We start from the raw sequence: 13659 nt of genomic DNA, 5'->3' as shown, positions 1-13659 counted from the left end.
CTGCGTATACTCTATAGACTCTGGGCACACTCTAGTGCCCAGAGTCTATAATTCCGGCGCTGGCCGTGCACAGCTCAGTGCGCTGCCGGACAGAGAGGAGGGGCCCATGTCGGGGACTGCGCACGGGCCCCCTCCTCTCTAGAAACGCCCCTGTCTGTGGCTGATGAAAACCAGGTGATATGGGGACTTGAAGTCAGCCAGTCACAGAACCTGTGTAATTCATGTGTGTCCTGAATTAATAGGGATGATCTGGCGAGCCTACACATATAGAAGCACGGACAGACAGAAGGGGATACAGGTAGAAGGAAATGTGTAGGTAACAAAATTACTTGTTGCAGACCGATCACTCGACTGTTTTGTTTTCAAATAAAAAATGGTGTAGAGGCAGTTTCTGGGTGGAAATATACCAACCGGCAGCAGCAACAAAGGTATTCTCCCTGTGCATATCCTGCAAATTTACTTTAGCAAATAGGCCCAATAGAAACATTCTATTTTACTGTGTTTGTGTGCTTGTGCATGCGCGTGTATATATTGATTATATTGATACATATACATCACATTTATTTTACCTTTTTTTCTTGGGGGGGGGGTCACTAAATTAGAACGTGCCTCCGGGCGACTGGGATGAACTTATGCCACTGTCTCCACTGGTCCCCATAGTACGCAACCACATCACCCGTGCCCACTTAGGAGACCTTCTCCGCGGTGCTAATCACACCCCCTGCACCGGTGCATAATAGGCCCTTCATAAATTTCAGCTCCAGGCCCATGTGAACGTTAATGTGGCACTGTATTGGAGGGATTGGGAGTCCCTATGTCTCTATTCAGGTGGAGTCTGACGTTGTAGTCACTATAAGTGGGTGTTCATATCTGTACATAGGCTGGCCAGATGGTGCAAAGTTTGCCGCATTTAATAAGTTTAATGTGGTGTGTGTCTGTGTGTGTGTGTAGTACAGGGAATAAAGAGCAAAAAGAGAAGAAAAAGTGTTCTCTATGCAGTGCACAAAAAGTAAACAATTGTAAATGTAAAACTTAACTCTTATTGATATACTGATAAACAAAAATCAGCAAAATAATTAAAAATAATTCCTAAGATTTATATAAACAAATATACAGTTATAGTGTAAGGACATAGACAAGAAGTGAATATAAAATAAATCATTGAGTTTCCCTTGGCCTCCGACCAATATTCCTTTATATCAAAAGATAGTGTTAAGGCGGGTATCCACTACTAGATATACTAACAAGAGCACGATTATGAAAGTGCAATCGTGCTCTCATTTGTATATCTAGTGATGTGCCTAGACTGAACGTTCACTCGTTCAGTCCAGGCACATCCCTCATCCCCGCACATGCTGAATCTGACTGGATCATCAGGTTGACCAGCATGTACAGGCGATGATAGATGTCAGAAGCGACCAGCGTGCATGCGCATCGCTGGTTGATTCTGACCAAAACATGCCCGATGCATGCACGATGCATGCGTGATTTGCAAGCGATGGCACGATAACGACGTTGTTATCATTCAATCGCTTGCTAAAATCGCTTAGTGGATACCCCCCTTTAGTGTGACCACTACCCTGGATAAACTGGTTATATTATAATAGTCCGAATACAGAATAGACTTATATTTATAATTTTACTATTTTATGTGTTCAACTTCATGTAAAAAAATAAGCTTTATAAAATCTTCTTGTTACAGGCTGAGACTATATTAACATTCACTTGTATAGTATATGATTTATAGCCTAAACTCAATTGTATAATAATCCTAAAGCAGGAATATATTTTGAACACTCTATATTATAGTCTGTGTGAATTGAGTAAAGAATTATTTTAGTTTATCTGCAACAATACTTCCTATGAGCAGAAATAGATATTATGTAGATATGTTAATACAAATACCCTGTCTATGTGCTCAAAGTATCTGTGAATAATCACACTGCTACAAAATCCACACATATAAATCAAGCAAGTACTAGGTACTAGTTTGCTATCGCCACACATAGGGATCTGCTGGTATGAGTGACAGTATTATACTTAGTTTGTACACATTTATAAAGGCAACAAACATCTAATAATTTGGCTGCACCATAAAAAATCTTCTATATGAATGATGCGTTTTTTAATATAATAAGTAGCTCTATTCTTAGCTGCGTGCTGAATACTATAGAATATAATAGGCAGCCGATGTACAGCCGCAACCATATTTTTTTGTGTCATACGCAACTTAAGTTTACAGCAATATGCTGGTACCATTTAATATATTAGGTAACTTTGTTTATAGCTATATGCTGGTGTTATTTCACATACTAAGCCCTCTTGTTTTAGATTATTTTAATATAGCGAGTAGCCTCGTTGTTATTGCCGCACATTAACAAAATAGGCTGCCTTATTGAATAGCAGCCCATAAAAACATTTTTACACAAAAAATTGTATTATTCAGTAATCGCACACTGACTTGAATATAATGGGCAGCATAATATATGTTTGCACTCTAGAGTTGTTCAGAGTTCACTTGTTATATTTGTGATATTATCCAAAGTATATTTTATGTTCCACTCTCATGAGGATAATGAGGATAATCAGCAGCCTATGATGTGGCTATACCGCAGAATACACGTGGCACAATTGCTGTGATTAGCAGCGTATATTTAATCAATCTTCATTGTGTACTTACATATATTCCTTATAGCAATAATGTTATAAAACAATGTCTGTGTTGGGTTGTAACTTACTATTGTATTGAGAGTGCTGTTTTAGTCACTCCATTTTGAACCCAATTAAAGGATCATACAGTGCAGTTATAACTTGTATAATTAACATAGATGAATGGACTCATGATGAGTGTCCATTCACTCTGTTCCACAAGCCGTACTAATAGACCAATAAGTGTATGCTCACAATAAGTTAAAGTGCAGGGTTTGGTATCGAGAGGGTTAATCGCAATACACAGTAATAGCGCTATAGTGCATCTTATTCTGCTTTTATACCAAAGTTCCGGGTCTGATCCGGAGGTTGGAACATAAAAAATATAAACTGTATATTTGATATAATTCTTAGGAATTATTTTGCTGCTTTTTGTTTATTAGTATGTCAATAAAAGTAAAGTTTTACACATTTGGTTACTTTTCATTCTCTTTGTGCTCTTTGATCATATATTGTTGTTGGCAGTAGCACCCTCTGTGTTATTGAATTATGTAATTATAATTTAGATATACTTGAGGTTTCAGTTTTATAATTTTCAAAAATGTATTTGTATTTTTTCTCTCAATACCTAAGCAGTATATCCTTGGTCGCAGTACTGGGATCACAAATGCAGTAGGGGGTGTCAGACACCTCTGACTGCATTTGCATATTTGCAGGGATGGAATTGCAAAGCTGCCTGCGTGCAGCTTTGCAATTCCATCCACTGCTGAATCACAGTGCAGAACCTCTGGTACACCCATCCCAATTAATAATCATGCACTTGGAGCATAACTTGGCCAATAAAAACATGTCAGTTTTCAGTGGAATTTCTCTGAAAAGCTCACTAATGGGTTCAATTATGTGGAACAGGTATGTGGAGGTGTTGTATTGATGGGGGAGGGGTTTTCAAACTTGTAGATGAGAGATAAAAGTGTTTATTGCAACTTTTATAAACTTGAATAAAAACACTGAAAATTTATTTCAGTGGCGTAACTAAGGGAAGTCAAGCAAGGCGGGTGCCCTGGTTGCAATTGGACCGACGACTCGGGGGTGCCGCCGGCCGTGGTCCAGGACACCGTGGTCAGTGTAGTACTGACCGGACAGAGTTCGGTCAGCACTACACAGTAAGTAACAAACAAAGAGCCGCGTGCTGTGTGTTTGTTTTAATTAGCAAACAGACTCTCATTGACTGCTTTGCCCACTGCCGTAGCTGGGCAGGAGCTCACTCATGAGCTTCATATACCGGCTCCCGCAGTGAGTGATGGGAGAGACGTCATGATGTCTCTACCATAATGCAGAGTGGGCCAGCCCAGGAGGACAGAGATGCAGACGGCGATGGGAGCAGGAGCCGGAGCGGGGATTCAGAGAAGTGGGTTTTTTTCTTTTTCTTTTTACGTGTGTGTTTGTCTGCACTGCTGGAGGAGGGGGGGGACTACTGCTGGGGGCAATGCATCAGTGGGGCCCACTACCGGGGGCACTACTTTGGGGAGGCTTCAACTGGGGGCACTGCATCAGGAGGGGACTACTGGGGAGGGGACTACTACTGGGGGCACTGCATTGGGGGACCACTACTGAGGGCAATACTGGAGAGGGGACTACTACTGGGGGAACTTCATCAGGGGACCACTACTGGGTGGACTACTACAGGGGTCACTGCATTGAGGGACCACTACTGGGTGGAACTGCATTGGTGGACCACTATTGGGGGGGACTACTACAGGGGGCACTGCATCGAGGGACCACAACTGGGGGCACTGCATCGGGGGAACACTACTGGGGGCACTGCATAGCGGGGACTACTACTGGGGGCACTATATAAGGGGCTTACTACTGGGAGCACAAGGGGCACTGCACAGGGAGGACCACTACTGGGAGCACTGTATAATGGGCACTGCATAGGGGGATCACTCCTGGGGCACTGCATATGGGGGACCACTACTGGGGGCCTGCATAAGGGGGACCACTACTGGGGGCCTGCATAAGCGGGACCACTCCTGGGGGAACTGCATAGGGGGATCAGTACTGGGCGCCTCCATAAGGGGGACCACTAATGGGGGCCTGCATAAAAGGGACCACTACTGGGAGCCCTGTATAAGGGGAACTAATGGGGGGCTGCATAAAGGGGACACTACTGGGGGCCTGCATAAGAGGGACCACTACTAGGGGCACTGCATCGAGGGGACTGCATTAAGGTGCATATGGAATGGAAAGGACTGTTCCCAGAGTGACGAGAAAGGGGTGTGTGTGATGTTGACACGTCCACATTTTCAGTGACCACGCCCCTTGTAACCACACCCATTTCTCGGTACATGCGCCTTTGGGCCCGCACATAGGGGGGGCTCAATTTTTCAATTTGCCCTGGGCTCCAAATACCCTAGTTACGCCACTGATTACTATACAGACAAATGCTGGAAACACTTTAATTTGCTGAAGAACACTTGCTTGCTATAATTTTTCAAGTACAGCTTGAGTCTCCCATATCCAAATATTACGAAATACAGAATATTGTATTAGTGACTACTTTGCTTTTTGGTGGTACAGTGTACACAAACTTTGTTTAATGTGCAAAATTATTAAACATATTGTAAAATTACCTTTAGGCTTTGTGTATAGGTGTATATGAAACATAAATTAATTTCATGTTTGTACACAAACTTTGTTTAATGTACAAAATTATTAAACATATTGTAAAATTACCTTTAGGCTGTGTGTATAGGTGTATATGAAACAAATTAATTTCATGTTTGTACACAAACTTTGTTTGAGCCACAAAATTATTGAAAATATTGTATAAAATTACTTTCAGGCTGTGTGTATATGAAACATAAATGCATTCTGTGTTTAGATTTAGGTCCCATTCCCAAGATATTTAATTATGGTATGCAAATATTCCAAAAAATGGAATGTTCCGATATCCAAAATATATAATATAACCAGGGGGGTCCCAAGTATTTTGGATATGGGAGATCCAACCTGTATTAAGCAAAAGTGCAAAAATCAGCCATTTGACACCTTTTAAAAACCTCCAGTACTTTCCTTATGGCCATTAACATCCTTCTATATGATCCTGCTACAGTATCTCAGTTGTCTCTTTTTGGGGTCCAGGATGGTTTCCTCACTGTTGCATGCACTACTCCTATGTCGCATTTTGTAGAAAAGTTGCACACCCTCGCTGCGAGTCTGGCAAATTGGCATTTCTACTTGGATCTCACATTTCTCGGGAAGGAGCATTTGTGCGATGTCTGAGAATCCTAATTCTCAAGGATTGAGCCCACTGTGGCTGATTGTGTGACACTGATTACTGCAGAGAGGGGAGTGTGGAGGGTATATAAGTGGAAGACCCTGGTCATAGACTGCACCATGCCCTGTAATATGACCTGCCCATGCTGCATCATTATCCAGCAAGGATTGGGGGCTCCAGACCAGAATCTGGGGTCATGGGGCCTGATTCAGAGCTGAACGCAATGGCGATTACGTACGCTGATTGTTTGCCATCGTGCATGTGTACAAGCCGCACTGCACATGCGCTGAGATTGCATTTCGATTACAGACGCACAAAGGAATACATCGCAGAGTAAGTGACAGGTTGTCAGCATTTGGGGTGGTCAGAAAAATGGAGGCGTGTCTGTTAGTTTGAACGCCATTTTATGAGTGTACATAAATTAGCCACTGCGATTGCCTATGCAGCATGAGAGCCCTTGCGTGCAAGGAGAGCTGCCGAGTCTGCAGCTGGTCAGACCTTCGCAAGGGCAAGATGGCCTCTCAATGTGCATCGAGGTTACCGATATTTACGCAGGTATGCGTCGTCGCATGCAGGTAAGAAGGCAGCAGTGTGCGTCTTTATGCTAGAGTGATCTTTGCACTATATGTTAGTACCCTCATTCAGGGATATATATGTGCATTAGACCCAAACTCTTATATCTAAATTAGGAATTTTAATAGCACTTTTCTAAATATTTTCTAACACACCTTCACGATCTATACCATCTTGGATTTTAATCAATTGTCGCCTCTACTCCAAACACAACATTTTAATAGAGTAATTAATAAAGATTTATTGAATGTTAATATATTGAAATAATTATGATGTTGACCCTGTAAGTGCACTATTATATATACTCTTATTTAATTTTTTTTCTGTCCTATATTAGCATATTTTCGCAGCTGCATTGCATACAAAAATGCAGCTGCGATCGCATTAGCGCCCATCTCAATCCGGCTCTGATGCAGGGGCGGATGTGACACTCAGTGTTAATTATTAGGCTGCCTTTCATTGATTTGTCCAGTTTGATAAAGTTAGGAAAGCAGCCGGCTTCGTATTGCATATTGGTCTCTGTAGTCTTAGAGCAAGGCTCAGTGCACCGTACCGATAAGCTTTCATGCCAACGCCAAACTACAACTCACAGCAGCACGCAGGTAACCATCCTTCTCTCCCGGTGCTGGTTGGATTACTTGTGCTATTGGCTGCATGTGTTCCCAGAGCTGCGCGGTAGCACTGTGTTAGTGTTGTGTCTGTGAATGGGGAGACTGGGAGAGAGCAGTAATGTGCGCATACAGAGGCCAAATCAGCAAAAGCAGAGACCCCTCAGGCTTACTGATCTCAGGTAGGTGGTGTGATGGGTTACTCAAGCTGGGGCAAAATTCAAAGAGGGATGCAAAAATAAAATATCTTGCCCTCCCAACCTAAAATTTTTTGTGGCGCCCCTGTCTTGAACTATTAATTGTGCCATAACGACAGGCACATAATTTCTGGAACCGATATATGAAGTGCACACCATATAAAGGGATTATCCTCTGTGTTCAAAGGATCAAACAGGATCAAAAGGATCAACTGTCACCTATATTATTTGTGCCATAAAGATAGGTATTACAATATTGGAAACCGCATACAAAAAAATACTATAAAAAGGATCACTCTCAGTGTTTGTGAAATAAAATTACAAATTTATAGATAAACCCTTATACAATGACATTTTCCTTCTAAATAAATAAATGAATGGAGTATTTATGACTGCCTAATGTGCAAATATCTTAAGCAATACTACTGGTCAATTAATTTGGACCTATATTACTTGCACTATAAAGACAGGTATTTGTAATATTGGAATCCACAAAAACACAGGATACAGAAGGTTCACTCCCAGTGTTTGTGATATAAGATTACCAGTATACAAATATACCCTTATATCATGACATTTTGCTGATAAATTAATGGATTATCTATGACTGCCTAATTTGTGCAAATGATGTAATACTATTGGCAGGGGCGGATTGGGCCACCGGGAAAGTGGGTAGTACACACTGGGCCCGTCCTATGTTCTCCTCTGCCGGGCTGCCTCACACTGTAAGCTACCTCGATTGGAGCGGAGAGCTGAGCTCTGATCAGACATTCTGTAGTAAAATTACCATGGGAGGGCTGCTGCGCATGCCCAGCTGCAGCAGCTCCTCCCATGGGCCTTTGCAGATCCTCCAACAACGACCAAGTCCAGCAACACAGACAGGAGCCAGTAAGGGCAGGGGCGCATGCCAGCCCAGCTCAATAATGCTATTTTTGTTCAGTGCGGCAGGTGAGGTGCAGTGCCCGCAACATCATGATGTGACACTCCGCCACTAAGCAGAGGAGCCATGAAGAAAAGGAGCAGCTACAATAGAAGACAAAGAAAGAAGGTAAGTGAGGCTGGAACCAGAGTGACACAAGTGGCTGTAGAGACACGGGGACTGGAGCCAGAAAGAGACGGGAGCTCTGAGAGAAACAGGTACCTGGAGAGACACAGGAGGCCTGGAAAGCCTCTGATCATCCACATCACCTGCCACTTGTTATTGACAACCAACAGTCTGGAAGATGAGGGCAAAGGAAAATTTGGGGAGTGGAGGCACATATTGGGCAGAAGAGGAACATACAGTATGGGGCAGGAAAGGCACATGGGGGGAATGACACATATGGTTATATGGGGCAGGTACATGAAGGGGCAGAGGCACAGATGGTAAAGGGTAAGACACAGGCACATACGCGGAGTGGGCAGTAAAGGGGAGGTACAAAGGGCACATGGTTCACAGAATCAGAAGCAGTGCGGTCTGAATCAACAGTGCTTCAGCGACAGGGTCCCCAATTGCTGGTCACATGCCACTGGCGCTGGTCAACAGTGTTACTAATGATTGACTGATTAAACACTCATCTTACAGCAAAGCTGTGTTATGAGTCATGATTCCGTATTCATATACCACTGGCCAGCACTAGCAGCTTGCACTGACCTATGTGACAGTACGAGTGTGATGATTCTTTTCTGACGGGCCCCCCGACTGCCCAGGCCTGGTTCAGGAGTACTGGCTGTACCACCCTGATGGCGGCCCTGTTTGAGGGAGGGGGAGGGGGCTAGAGAGAAACATGCAGACTGTAACCAAAGACTGAGAGGCACAGGGAGTATGTGGCCAACAGAGGCACGGGGGGAGGATGATGGTGCTGGAGAGGCACAGGGGGAGATAGCGCTAAATATGCAAAGGGAGAGGGGTAAGGCTGGGGGGCAGTAAACAGAAAAAAGAAACATATTACTGATGCAAATGGTACCAAATTAGCATATAGTTTAAAAATATAAAATTGTTTGATCAGGTAAATTCACATTTTGCCCTGCACAAAAAAACAGTGTATTGTTCCCCAAGATTTCTATTGGCGGCCCTGCTCCCCTCAGTGGCTTGCCATAGCGCCTCCGGGCCCTATGAGAAGGGAGTATCCTGCCCTCCTCAACAGACCCTGTCCCCTCTACAGATCCGCCCCACTAGTGCTGCTTCCAGAAATTTCCCTAGCTGGTTTTCCATCCCAATCTGCCCGACCATTGGCCAAATAACATTAGTATGACATTCAGTGTCGGACTGGGGCATTAAGGGCCTATCAGGGGGAATGCAGGGATAGGGCCCATACTTAGGGGTGTGGTCTGGATACCTTTAAAGTGATATATACAGTAAATGCTGCTAGTGCATGCATGTACCAGATTAATAACAGCAATGCATTGTAGAAAATACACCATAGTCCCTCTTTGCCATGACAATGAATTTATGGCTCGATTCAGACCCGCTCACTAGATGCGTTCGCATGCTCCCATTGTATGCAAATCACAGCAAGGCAGGCGATCGCACACCAAGGCATTAACATGCCCACTATGTCTTGACGTGCGATCGCGGTGTGTATTAAGATGCCCACTTATGCATGTCATCTCCAGGAAGTGTGTGCAACCATCGCTACCATCGAGTATCATTGGAAGCGAACGCAGAGCTTGTTGACCATACCATACTGCAAGCACTGCGAGTGCTTCAGTGTAAAATTCAGCCACGTGACGTGTACTATGACACTCCGTCTTAATTATGCACGCCTCTGAGGTGGCGTTGAGACACTCAGGCACTTGCGTTCGCACTACCACTACCCTGTTTTCATCGACCAACCCCTGTCACCACCCACAAACAGCTTGTTCTGTCACTCATTCTGTCGGGCTGTCTATGCGCAGCGAGCGAATGCTTTCTGATCGCCTGGACTAGTTTGCGCACTGTGATGCGTACGCATTCGCACGATGCAAACAGTCTGTCTGCGTGCGACGCTTCCTAGCGTGCGGGTCTGAATCGGACCCTTGATCCCATAAACATTTCCACTGCATTTCAGCCCTACCACAAATGGACTAGCTTACGACATGTCAGTGATTAACTTGTTAACACAGGTGAAAGTGTTGACGAGGACACGGCTGGATATCACTCTGTCATGCTGATTGAGTAAAGGCGTGTATCCACTAGCCGATTAAACAGAGCGACTAAACGATAATGACATTATCATTTAATCGCTTCTTAACCGGGCAGCTTATTTTCAAAAATGACCAGCGATGCGCGCTCTTGCTGGTCGTTTTTGACATCTATCGCGGCCCGACCATGCTGGTCAATCTGCCGATAACGACAGATTGACCATGTTAGGGGGATGAGGGAGGGTGCCTACACTGAACAACTGATTGCTCAGTGTAGGCACAGCACAGACTGTGAAATGACTGCTAGTTTACAATGTCGTAATCGTTCAATCGTTTCACAGTCTGCAAGTGGATACGCACCTTTAGAACAACAGACTGGAAGCTTTAAAAAGAGGGTAGAGCTTGAAATCATTGTTCTTCCTCTGTTAACCATGATTACCTTGCAAGGAAACACGTGCAGTCATCATTGCTTTGCACAGTAAGGGCTTCACATATATTGCGGCTAGTAAGATTGCACCTAAATCAACCATTTATCGGATCATCAAGAACTTCAAGAAGAGAGGATCAATAGTTGTGATGAAGGCTTCAGGGCACCCAAGATCATCCAGCAAGCACCAGGACTCTCTCAAAGTTGATTAAGCTCCGGGATCGGGGCACCACCAGTGCAGAGCTTGCTCAGAAATGGCAGCAGGCAGGTGTGAGTGCATCCTCACGCACAGAGGCGCGAAGACTTTTGGAGGATGGCCTGGTGTCAAGAAGGGCAGCAAAGAAGCCACTCCTCTCCAGGAAAAACATCAGGGACAGACTGATATTCTGCAAAAGCTACAGGGATTGGACTGCTGAGGACTGGGGTAAAGTTATTTTCTCTGATGAATACCCTTTCAGATTGTCCGGAGAAGGAAAGGTGAGCGCTACCATTAGTCCTATGTCATGCAACAGTAAAGGATTCTGAGACCATTAATGTGTGGGGTTGCTTCTCAGCCAAGGGAGTGGGCTCACTCACAATTTTGCCTAAGAACACAGACATGAATAAAGAATGGTATCAAAACATCCTCCAAGAGCAACTTCTCCCAACCATCTAAGAACAGTTTGGTGCCGAACAATGCCTTCTCCAGCATGATGAAGCACTATTGATCACTAAGCAGCTAGGGGAACAAAACATCAACATTTTGGGTCCATGGCTAGGAAACTCCTCACACCTTAATCCTATTGAGAACTTGTAGTTAATCCTCAAAAGGTGAATGGACAAACAAAAACCCACAAATTCGGACAAACTCCACGCATTGATTAGGCAAGAATGAGTAGCCATCAGTCAGTACGTGGCCCAGAAGTTGATTAACAGCATGCCAGGGCAAATTGTAGAGGTCTTGAAAAAGAAGGGTCAACACTGCAAATATTGACTCTTTGCATAAACTCAATGTAATTGTCAATAAAAGCCTTTGACACTTATGAAATGCTTGTAATTTTACTTCAGTATACCATAGTAACATCTGACAAAAATGTCTAAAAACAATGAAGCAGCAAACTTAGTGAAAACCAATACTTGTGTCATTCTCAAAACTTTTGGCCATGGCTGTATAATTCAAGTGCCATTCTGGAACCTGATCTCTAGAGCAGGTGGTGGGCCCTCAGGCAGTGGGGCCCAACGGGGGTTTCCCCTGTACCCTTGTGGGCCAGTCCAACCCTGGTGACATTAATATCTAAATCAGATTAACATGAAACAATCTCAGAGGTATAAAATGACATCAACGACAGCTATCCCATTGCAAACATAGCATTTATAATATTATATGATAAACCGAATAAGAGAAGACACAAGACAGGTACACAGCTGATAAATATTTTATTTTCACAATTTTTTTCTTCAATGCACACTTTGTCATTTTATCTATACTAATATTAGAAGAACGCTGTGTCTGTTTGTTCCAAGTAGGCGCAAAAACTACTGAACCAATTTCATTGTGGGGAGAAGTGTTTTTGGCCCTCGTTCCCTTAAATGGTATCCGGATAGAAGATAAGAGTGGAAAGGTCTTTTTAGAATGTAAATTGGGGGACTGGACTGGACGACCCCTGGGACGGCTGCTGGACGTGATTCTATTGTAGAGAGGTGGGCGCCCTACAATCTCCATATCCAAGAATGGAAAGGTCGATAGTCATAGGTTCGACACCAGATGTCGACATGTAATAGGTCGACAGGTACAAAGGATGGAAGGTACAAAAGGTTGACAGGGTTAAAAGGTCAACAGGTACAAATGGTTGACACATTGTCACTTTTTCCACATTTTGTTACGTTACAGCCTTATTCAAAAATGAAATAAATTAATTTTTGTCCTCAAAATTCTACACATAATGGGGGTCATTCAGAGTTGGTCGCAAGCGCTGAGCGCTTGCAACCGACTCGATGTTGCCCCACTGGGCATGCGCACGATGGAGCCGGCTCCGTCGTGCGCATGCGCGAGACCCGGCTAACGACGGACGCTACGTTGCTAGCGGTCTCACAGCAGACGGTGCGAGCTATCTATGGTGAGTTACAGCTCGCCCCGTTTGGGAGGCGGGCAGGGGGCGTGCCTGCCCAAACGGAGGCGTTCCCGCTGATGTCGGTGGGGAGGAAGCTCCCTGGGGCTTACGAGTGCCCAGACCCAACCTTAGGGTCTGGCCGCAAGCCGCGATGGTCAATACCATCACCCATGTCGGTCGCTAGAGCTGTGGGTGTCAACCCACAGCTTAGCGAGCGACAAGGAGGTGGTCGTTCAGGATGCAAGCGGCCGCCCTGATTCAGGGCGACCGCTTGCAACTAACGACCGCCTCTGAATGAGGTCCAATATCCCATAATGACAACGTGTAAAAAGTTTTTTTTTGAGATTTTTGCAAATTTAATAAAAAAAAAACAAAAAATAAAACCAGGCCAATACCATCCCTACTATGAAGCATGGTGGTGGCAGCATCATGCTGTGGGGATGTTTTTCAGCGGCAGGAACTGGGAGATTAGTCAGGATAGACGGAAAGATGAATGCAGCAATGTACAGACATATCCTGGATGAAAAACAGAGCACTCTTGACCTCAGACTGGGGAGACGGTTCATCTTTCAGCAGGACAACGACCCTAAGCACACGGCCAGGATATCAAAGGAGTGGCATCAGAACAACTCTGTGAATGTCCTTGAGTGGCCCAGCCAGAGCTCAGACTTGAATCCGATTGAACATCTCTGGAGAGATCTGAAAATGGCTGTGCACCGACGCTTCCCATCCA

Source organism: Taudactylus pleione, unplaced genomic scaffold, assembly GCF_031769625.1.
Source record: "Taudactylus pleione unplaced genomic scaffold, aTauple2 ptg000053l, whole genome shotgun sequence".
Lineage (NCBI taxonomy): Eukaryota > Metazoa > Chordata > Amphibia > Anura > Myobatrachidae > Taudactylus > Taudactylus pleione.
This window is presented reverse-complemented; position numbering follows the sequence as displayed.